Consider the following 10,829-nt stretch of genomic DNA (forward strand, 5'->3'; position numbering starts at 1 on the left):
AACCCAACGAAATCGAGACCAGAAGAACTGTGGAACAGATCAACAAAACCAGGAGTGGGTTCTTTGAAAGATATAATAAGATAGATAAACCATTAGCCAGCCTTATTAAAAAGAAGAGAGAGAAGACTCAAATTCATAAAATCATGAATGAGAAAGGAGAGATCACTACCAACACCAAGGAAATACAAATGATTTTAAAAACATATTATGAACAGCTGTACGCCAAAAAATTAGGCAATCTAGAAGAAATGGACGCATTCCTGGAAAGCCACAAACTACCAAAACTGGAACAGGAAGAAATAGAAAACCTGAACAGGCCAATAACCAGGGAGGAAATTGAAGCAGTCATCCAAAACCTCCCAAGACACAAGAGTCCAGGGCCAGATGGCTTCCCAGGGGAATTCTATCAAACGTTTAAAGAAGAAACCATACCTATTCTACTAAAGCTGTTTGGAAAGATACAAAGAGATGGAATACTTCCAAATTCATTCTATGAGGCCAGCATCACCTTAATTCCAAAACCAGACAAAGACCCCACCAAAAAGGAGAATTACAGACCAATATCCCTGATGAACACGGATGCAAAAATTCTCAACAAGATACTAGCCAATAGGATCCAAGAGTACATTAAGAAAATTATTCACCATGACCATGTAGGATTTATCCCCGGGACACAAGGCTGGTTCAATACTTGTAAAACAATCAGTGTGATTCATCATATCAGCAAGAGAAAAACCAAGAACCATATGATCCTCTCATTAGATGCAGAGAAAGCATTTGACAAAATACAGCATCCATTCCTGATCAAAACCCTTCAGAGCGTAGGGATAGAGGGAACATTCCTCGACATCTTAAAAGCCATCTACGAAAAGCCCACAGCAAATATCATTCTCAATGGGGAAGCACTGGGAGCCTTTCCCCTAAGATCAGGAACAAGACAGGGATGTCCACTCTCACCACTGCTGTTCAACATAGTTCTGGAAGTCCTCGCCTCAGCAATCAGACAACAAAAAGACATTAAAGGCATTCAAATTGGCAAAGAAGAAGTCAAACTCTCCCTCTTCGCCGATGACATGATACTCTACATAGAAAACCCAAAAGCCTCCACCCCCAGATTGCTAGAACTCATACAGCAATTTGGTAGCGTGGCAGGATACAAAATCAATGCCCAGAAATCAATGGCATTTCTATACACTAATAATGAGACTGAAGAAAGAGAAATTAAGGAGTCAATCCCATTTACAATTGCACCCAAAAGCATAAGATACCTAGGAATAAACCTAACCAAAGAGGTAAAAGATCTATACCCTAAAAACTATAGAACACTTCTGAAAGAAATTGAGGAAGACACAAAGAGATGGAAAAATATTCCATGCTCATGGATTGGCAGAATTAATATTGTAAAAATGTCAATGTTACCCAGGGCAATTTATACGTTTAATGCAATCCCTATCAAAATACCATGGACTTTCTTCAGAGAGTTAGAACAAATTATTTTAAGATTTGTGTGGAATCAGAAAAGACCCCGAATAGCCAGGGGAATTTTAAAAAAGAAAACCTTAGCTGGGGGCATCACAATGCCAGATTTCAGGTTATATTACAAAGCTGTGGTCATCAAGACAGTGTGGTACTGGCACAAAAACAGACACATAGATCAATGGAACAGAATAGAGAACCCAGAAGTGGACCCTGAAATGTACGGCCATCTAATATTCGATAAAGGAGGAAAGACTATCCATTGGAAGAAAGACAGTCTCTTCAATAAATGGTGCTGGGAAAATTGGACATCCACATGCAGAAGAATGAAACTGGACCACTCTCTTTCACCATACACAAAGATAAACTCAAAATGGATGAGAGATCTAAATGTGAGACAAGATTCCATCAAAATCCTAGAGGAGAACACAGGCAACACCCTTTTTGAACTTGGCCACAGTAACTTCTTGCAAGATACATCCACGAAGGCAAAAGAAACAAAAGCAAAAATGAACTATTGGGACTTCATCAAGATAAGAAGCTTTTGCACAGCAAAGGATACAGTCAACAAAACTAAAAGACAACCTACAGAATGGGAGAAGATATTTGCAAATGACATATCAGATAAAGGGCTAGTTTCCAAAATCTATAAAGAACTTATTAAACTCAACACCAAAGAAACAAACAATCCAATCATGAAATGGGCAAAAGACATGAAGAGAAATCTCACAGAGGAAGACATGGACATGGCCAACATGCACATGAGAAAATGCTCTGCATCACTTGCCATCAGGGAAATACAAATCAAAACCACAATGAGATACCACCTCACACCAGTGAGAATGGGGAAAATTAACAAGGCAGGAAACAACAAATGTTGGAGAGGATGCGGAGAAAAGGGAACCCTCTTACACTGTTGGTGGGAATGTGAACTGGTGCAGCCACTCTGGAAAACTGTGTGGAGGTTCCTCAAAGAGTTAAAAATAGACCTGCCCTACGACCCAGCAATTGCACTGTTGGGGATTTACCCCAAAGAGTCAGATGCAATGAAACGTCGGGACACCTGCACCCCGATGTTTCTATCAGCAATGGCCACAATAGCCAAACTGTGGAAGGAGCCTCGGTGTCCATCGAAAGATGAATGGATAAAGAAGATGTGGTTTATGTATACAATGGAATATTACTCAGCAATTAGAAACGACAAATACCCACCATTTGCTTCAACGTGGATGGAACTGGAGGGTATTATGCTGAGTGAAATAAGTCAATCGGAGAAGGACAAACAGTGTATGTTCTCATTCATTTGGGGAATATGAATAATAGTGAAAGGGAATATAAAGGAAGGGAAAAGAAATGTTGGGAAATATCAGGAAGGGAGACAGAACATAAAGACTCCTAACTCGGGGAAACGAACTAGGGGTGGTGGAAGGGGAGGAGGGCGGGTGTTGGAGGGGAATGGGTGACGGGCACTGAGGTGGACACTTGACGGGATGAGCACTGGGTGTTTTTCTGTATGTTGGTAAATTAAACACCAATAAAAGTTAATTAAAAAAAAAAAAAAAAGATACTAGCCAATAGGATCCAAGAGTACATTAAGAAAATTATTCACCATGACCATGTAGGATTTATCCCCGGGACACAAGGCTGGTTCAATACTTGTAAAACAATCAGTGTGATTCATCATATCAGCAAGAGAAAAACCAAGAACCATATGATCCTCTCATTAGATGCAGAGAAAGCATTTGACAAAATACAGCATCCATTCCTGATCAAAACCCTTCAGAGCGTAGGGATAGAGGGAACATTCCTCGACATCTTAAAAGCCATCTACGAAAAGCCCACAGCAAATATCATTCTCAATGGGGAAGCACTGGGAGCCTTTCCCCTAAGATCAGGAACAAGACAGGGATGTCCACTCTCACCACTGCTATTCAGCATAGTACTGGAAGTCCTCGCCTCAGCAATCAGACAACAAAAAGACATTAAAGGCATTCATATTGGCAAAGAAGAAGTCAAACTCTCCCTCTTCGCCGATGACATGATACTCTACATAGAAACCCCAAAAGCTTCCACCCCTAGATTGCTAGAACTCATACAGCAATTTGGTAGCTTTGCAGGATACAAAATCAATGCCCAGAAGTCAGTGGCATTTCTAAACACTAACAATGAGACTGAAGAAAGAAATTAAGGAATCAATCCCATTTACAATTGCACCCAAAAGCATAAGATACCTAGGAATAAACCTAACCAGAGAGGTAAAGGATCTATACCCTAAAAACTATAGAACACTTCTGAAAGAAATTGAGGAAGACACAAAGAGATGGAAAAATATTCCATGCTCATGGACTGGCAGAATTAATATTGTGAAAATGTCAATGTTACCCAGGGCAATTTACACGTTTAATGCAATCCCTATCAAAATACCATGGACTTTCTTCAGAGAGTTAGAACAAATTATCTTAAGATTTGTGTTGAATCAGAAAAGACCCCGAATAGCCAGGGGAATTTTAAAAGAGAAAACCATATCTGGGGGCATCACAATGCCAGATTTCAGGTTGTACTACAAAGCTGTGGTCATCAAGACAGTGTGGTACTGGCACAAAAACAGACACATAGATCAATGGAACAGAATAGAGAATCCAGAAGTGGACCCTCAACTTTATGGTCAACTAATATTCGATAAAGGAGGAAAGACTATCTATCCACTGGAAGAAAGGCAGTCTCTTCATTAAATGGTACTGGGAAAATTGGACATCCACATGCAGAAGAATGAAACTAGACCACTCTCTTACACCATACACAAAAATAAACTCAAAATGGATGAAAGATCTAAATGTGAGACAAGAGTCCATCAAAATCCTAGAGGAGAACACAGGCAACACCCTTTTGAACTCGGCCACAGTAACTTCTTGCAAGATACATCCATGAAGGCAAAAGAAACAAAAGCAAAAAAATTGGGACTTAATCAGGAGAAGAAGCTTTTGCACAGCGAAAGAAACAGTCAACAAAACTAAAGACAACCTACAGAATGGGAGAAGATATTTGCAAATGACCTATCAGATAAAGGGCTAGTATCCAAGATCTAGAAAGAACTTATTAAACTCAACAGCAAAGAAACAAACAATCCAATCATGAAATGGGCAAAAGACATGAACAGAAATCTCACAGAGGAAGACATGGACATGGCCAACAAGAACATGAGAAAATGCTCTGCATCACTTGCCATCAGGGAAATACAAATCAAAACCACAATGAGATACCACCTCACACCAGTGAGAATGGGGAAAATTAACAAGGCAGGAAACAACAGATGTTGGAGAGGATGTGGAGAAAGGGGAACCCTCCTGCACTGTAGGTGGGAATGTGACCTGGTGCAGCCACTCTGGAAAACTGTGTGGAGGTTCCTCAAAGAGTTAAAAACAGACCTGTCCTACTGCCCAGCAATTGCACTGTTGGGGATTTACCCCAAAGATACAGATGTAGTGAAACGCCGGGACACCTGCACCCGATGTTTCTAGCAGCAATGTCCACAATAGCCCAACTGTGGAAGGAGCCTCGGTGTCCATCGACAGATGAATGGATAAAGAAGATGTGGTCTATGTATACAATGGAATATTCCTCAGCCATTAGAAACGACAAATACCCACCATTTTCTTCTACGTGGATGGAGCTGGAGGGTATTATGCTGAGTGAAATGAGTCAATCGGAGAAGGACAATCATTATATGGTCTCATTCATTTGGGGAATATAAAAAATAGTGAAAGGGAATAAATGCGAAAGGAGAAAAATGAGTGGGAAATATCAGAAAGCGAGACAGAACATGAGAGACTCCTAACTCTGGCAAATGAACAAGAGGTGGTGGAATGGGAGGTGGGTGGGGTGTCGGGGTGACTGGGTGACAGGCACTGAGGGAGGTACTTGATGGGATGAACCCTGGGTGTTATGCTATATGTTGGCAAATTGAACTCCAATAATAATAAAAAAAGAAGCATAAACGAGAGAAAAGAGGGGAGCAGAATGGGAATAAAGAGAGTATAATCCACAGAATGAACCAGCACAGTATACTACTTGGTTCTGGGTGCATGCTGGTCATGTTTTAGAAGGTATTAATTTCTGACATTGTAAAATAAAATGAGGCATGAAAACAAAAAACTCAAAACAAAAAAATATATCTTGTATATCTCCCAAAATTAAATTGAATATGTTGAAATGAATCTAGAAGTGAAAAATATATCTAAGACCTGTAATTGTAGTAACATGAACATGAAAAAGGAAGAAACTTAAAAATTAAAATATTGTAGTTAGGGTGGGAAAAAAGAAAAGATATTGGAAATTTTTAGTCTGATATAAAACGAGCTGTACTGAAAAAAAGGAAAAAAAGAGGGGGGAGAGGTACCTTCTAGTTCTATATACTATAAATCCCTCGACTTCCCCTGGAGCTTTCCAGTGTTGCTTGCTCAAGAACTTGCTCTTCCCCTGTCCTTCCAGCTGGCCTTCTGGGGGAGGGCCCTGCTGTGCTGGTTCTCAGGTGTGTGCACCTGGGGGAGCTGCCCTGCGCCCCCCGCCCCCCTGCCCGGTCGCCCCCCTGCCCAGTGCCGGGCTCAGTGGGAGCTTCTTACCCCGTGAGGCCCCTGTTCCCTGGCGGCCCCGCTCCATCCCAGGCACAGGGTGACACCAGGAGGAACAAGCACACTGGCGGCAGCCAGCCTTCCAGCTCCGGAGTCGGCTCCCGCAGTGACTGCCGCAGTCTCCCAGTCCGCACTGGCCTGGGTGCTCCGGGGGCGGGGTGCTGATCTGCACGGCTCGGGGGTCCTCGCTGCCCTGTGTCCTCCCGGCCTCCGCCTGCCCCGGAGGTGAGCATAGGATCCTGGGCTGTGTCTGCTCGAGCCCTGGGATCTGGGGCCTGCGCTGCTGGAATCGCGGTCCCGGGCGCAAGGCTCCCGAAGGCAGCAGGGCGCAGCCCCCTCCGCCCTGAGCTGCTCCCGGGGCCCCGCTGGGCGCCCGCTGCAGCCCTTTACCGCGCTCGGCCCACGGCCCACGGCTTGCGGTGCGCTCACCCCGGGGCACCTCCTCCATTAGTGACTCGGGGAGACTGGAGGCTCCCCTGCCCCTCCTGCCGTTCTGCCCGATTCCCTGCTAAGCACTTTCCTGTCCAGGAAGGTCCGATGCGGAGTTTTAAAGTTCCCGCTTCTCTGGGGCTGGGCTTTCCTGTCCTGGAGGCTCTCGGCTTTAGCCTGGCTCCTCGCGGTGCCCCTCCCCCACCTGATTCTTTTTTATTTGATTCTTTTCCGCCTTCCTACCTTGCAAGAAGCCAAAACTCTTCTCTCTGTAGCGTTCCAGCTGTTCTCTCTTTAAATCTCAGGTCGAATTCGTAGGTGTTTAGGATGATTTGGAAGTTATCTAGGTAAGTTGGTGGGACCAGGTGAGTTGAGGACCCTACTCTTCTGCCAGCTTGCCCCGCCCCCTATCAGATTTTAGACTCAGCAAACTTCTGTAATCACATGAAATGGGTAAAGATGTTGAAGAAGAAATCTCAGGAGAGACTTCCTCTCTCCTCCACCTACCATCCATCTGAAACTCCTTCCTTGGGAGGCAGACTGAAACAATTAGACTTTTTTATAAGTGTATTTACACTCAGGGCTTGCTACCTGTACGTTTGCCCTCACTGGGCATTTTTCTGAGAGTTGCCTGGTGAGATGGGTGGAATATATCGTATGTAAATATTTTTATTTAATGCAGCAGGGGCTTGAGACCCAAAATCAGGTTGTTAAATGAGGAATGGGTGAATCCTACTTGCTTGTCTATCTATGCATGTGGACATGATATTCCCAGGGTCCCCAGACACACGCACAAGATGACAAGATAAGACTTTAGTCACTACATCCAGACAGATATGATCCCAGCTGAATGTCAACCTTTTATTGATAGCAAAGCAGCAATGTTGGGAGATGCTTCCAAGATACCATGAGGAGGCCTGTGTCCATGCCAGTGTGTGTGTGTGTGTGTGTGTGTGTGTGTGTGTGTGTGTGTGTGTAACTGGGGGAATGATCTGTGAAGCTGGGAGGTCCGGCCCCACAGAGACAGGAACAGAGAGATAGCAGAGCCTCAGAGAGGCTCACAGGCCATGTTGAGCTCAGCTCCCAGGAACAGCAGGTGCCTTGGGCTCAGGCAGTGGCCAGGGGCTGCTGTACCTGCTGTGCAGGGCTTTCAGCAGAGGCTGCTAGAGCCATGGGCACAGCCTTAGCTGGGTCCAGGTACTGGAGTTGGGAGAGGAAGGAAGAGCCAGGCTACTTGCCTTCAATTCGAAAGCCCCTGCAATCCCATGATCCTTTCAGATCCTTCCAAGCCTGCTTCCCCTTGACCCAGGCTTCCCCCTCAGCAGGCCAGACAGCAGCTGACTGACCCCCAGACTGTGGGCTTTGGGCTGAGTTATGCTCAGAGCCATGGCATCCCCTGGAAAGAAAGTTGCCCAGCAGTCATATCTGGATTCTGGAGCTGGCTGTGATCTCAGCTCTCTGAGCTTCACTTTCATCTGTGATAGGGGCATCACAATCCCTTTCCTACTCCCTAGAGGCCCATTATCAGGACAGGGAAATGAGATGTTGCAACCATCCTCTACAACACAGGCTCAGCTTCAGGTGGCAGCCAGGACCCAGAGGCATCACCCTGGAGGAATCCTCAGAGCAGCACCTCTAGCACAGATCCAGAGGGGCTCACCCTATGCACTGCACACAGCCCCCCAAGTATAGATCCAGAGGGGCTTGCCCTGGCCTCTGCCCAGGAGCACCCCCAGTATAGACCAATAGGGCTTACTGCAGCTACTGCACAGAGCACCCCAGTATAAGTCAGTGGGGTTCACCCTGGTCACTGCATACGGGCTACAGGGGAGTGGCTTCTGTCCCCTCCCCCCACCCCATGGGGTGCTCTTGTTGTCATTCCTTCCTTTGCTTACCTTGAAGGTGCTTCTGTCCTGTCCCACAGAGACCTCACTGACCTACTCACTGGCCACATGTAGCAGAAGGTGGCTCAGAAGCCCAGGAAGGTGGCCAAGGAAGTAATGCCCAGCTCCAGGACAGATGAAAACAGGAGCAGCAACAAAAGACTCTTCTGGGGCACCTGGGAAACCAGCAGCAGGAAGCCCCTTAGTCTGTGCTCCTGGGAGTCAGTCAGCAGATCTGACCAGGAAGGTGTGTACCAGGTACTGGGCTGAAGGCTGGCAGGGGAGGGGTAAAGGAAGAGAAGCTTCCAAGAGAAGTGGTCATCAGCCACCCCTTGGGCACCTGCTATGTGCTCATTTAAATCCCAGTCAGGGGCCCCTGGGTGGCTCAGTGGTTGGGCATCTGTCTTTCACTCAGGTCATGATCCCAGGGTCCTGGGATCTAGTTCTGTACGGGTTCTCCTTCCGCCTGTGTCTCTGCCTCTCTCTGTGTGTATCTCTCATGAATAAATAAAATCTAAAAAAAAAATCCTCATCACTTTCTTAGGTAGGTGCTATCATTATTCCCATTTCACAGAGGATGAAAGAGGTTCAGAAAAACAGAGCCACACACTTGTTACAATGAGCATTGGGCGTCACGTGTTGTAAGTGACAAATCACTAAATTCTACTCCTGAAACCAATATTACACTATATGTTAACGAACTAGAATTTAAATACAAATTTGAAAGGAAAAGTAAAATGATCAAAAAGTCAAAAAAAAAAAAAAAAAAGAAAAAAGAAAAAGCCACACAGCTACTAAGTTGAAGCTGTCCAGTTCCAGATCCCATGTGATCAGCCACTTAGAGTTCCCATAGCAAAATTATAGAGTGGTCAAGTAAGCAAATAGAAGAGTGTCCAGTGTGCTTGGCACCAGATCACTGGTGACCTCCACACCAGAACTGGGGAGCTGAGGGGAGGTGAGGAGGCATAGACAGTAAGAGACTCTTGTCTGTGAGAGGGGCAGGAGGCAGGACCACAGTCAGAACCGGAGGGATCTCAGAACTTAGGAGGATGGGAAGGATGGAGGAGGGAGGCGAAGGTGGATCTAGAGTGGGGGAAGAACAATTTGTACTCTCCTGGCAAGGAAAGCATGGACGGGGCTGTGTGGAGACTCAGGTACACCTGGGATCATGGGCAGGAGGTGGAGTTTTGGGGCTGTGGGGGAAGGTCTGGAGTCACGGTGAGTAGGGCTGCTGAGGGGGTCAGGACAGGGCAGCAGCGGACAGTGTGTTTCTGCCCTCCCATGTTGGACCCCGTTGTGAAGAGTGGTCTGGCCCTTCTTGGTCCTTCCCTAGGACGTAAGTGGACAGACAGGACTCCGGCCAGCCTTCCCACCCCCTATTTTTGCCACACAGCGGGCAGTGGTGGTGGCCGCATGATATATATGCCGGTTGTCCTGCAGATCTGTCCCAGACCCCAGTCAGAAGACAGCACTTCACTGGTGAAGCCCCGTTATCTAGGGAAAAGCCTGGAGCAGACAGATCTGGGTGGAGTTCTGCCTCAGGCACTCTGTAGGTATGTGACCTTGGGCTAATCAATAAAGCAATTCAACCCCATTCCCCAGCTCGGGCTTTGGTAAGTGGGAGTTATAAAACATCTCTGGGGAGTTGTTTCCAGGATTAAAGGGTACACAGAAGGGTTTCAGGTGCGGGTTCTCTGGCCCCTCTACCTTCTGGGGTGGAGGCACGCACGTGGGTGTACCTGCTGCTAGCAGTCAGCTCCACCACGAAGGCGCATATCCCGAGGCTGGCGCACAGCAGGCTGACCAGGTGGAGCCCTGTGCTGACCTTCATCTGCCCAGGGGATTGGAGCATCTGTCACCACCCAGCCAGCAGCAGAGAAAGGTGCTGGCCTCGTGGGCCATCCATCATAGGCTTCTTCCATGGGCTTTTGATCTGGGGAGAACTGTTGGCCTGTCTGGGGGGCACTAGGAGCCCATTGCTACAGGGTAAAAAAACATCTCTGCTCTGACTGTGGAAGCTCATGGGCCACAGACACAAGAGCTGCTGCTGCCCCAGAAGCAAAGCCAGCCTTATCAATCAGCCAGAGGACCCCTCTGGAGCCAGTGGCACACATACTCCTCCTCCTTCCTGTGCCATGGCAGACAAATCTAATCAACCCTCTTAATCCGCCAGAGTTGGCATCGTTATAAAAGCTACCCGCCCTCAGTTGTAGGTTTGTGTCCTCCAAAAAGATATGTTGAATTCTTATGCATGTGACTGGGATCCTATTTGGAAGTAGGATATTTGCAGATGTAATCAGGTTATTCAGGTCACACTCCGTTAGGGTGGGTCCTTAATCCAATACACTAGTGTCCTTATCAGAAGGGGGGAGACACACGGGAATGCCATGTGATGAAGGAGGCAGAGGGGAAG

This window comes from Vulpes lagopus, chromosome 11 (genome assembly GCF_018345385.1).
Source record: "Vulpes lagopus strain Blue_001 chromosome 11, ASM1834538v1, whole genome shotgun sequence".
NCBI classification, from domain to species: Eukaryota; Metazoa; Chordata; class Mammalia; order Carnivora; family Canidae; genus Vulpes; species Vulpes lagopus.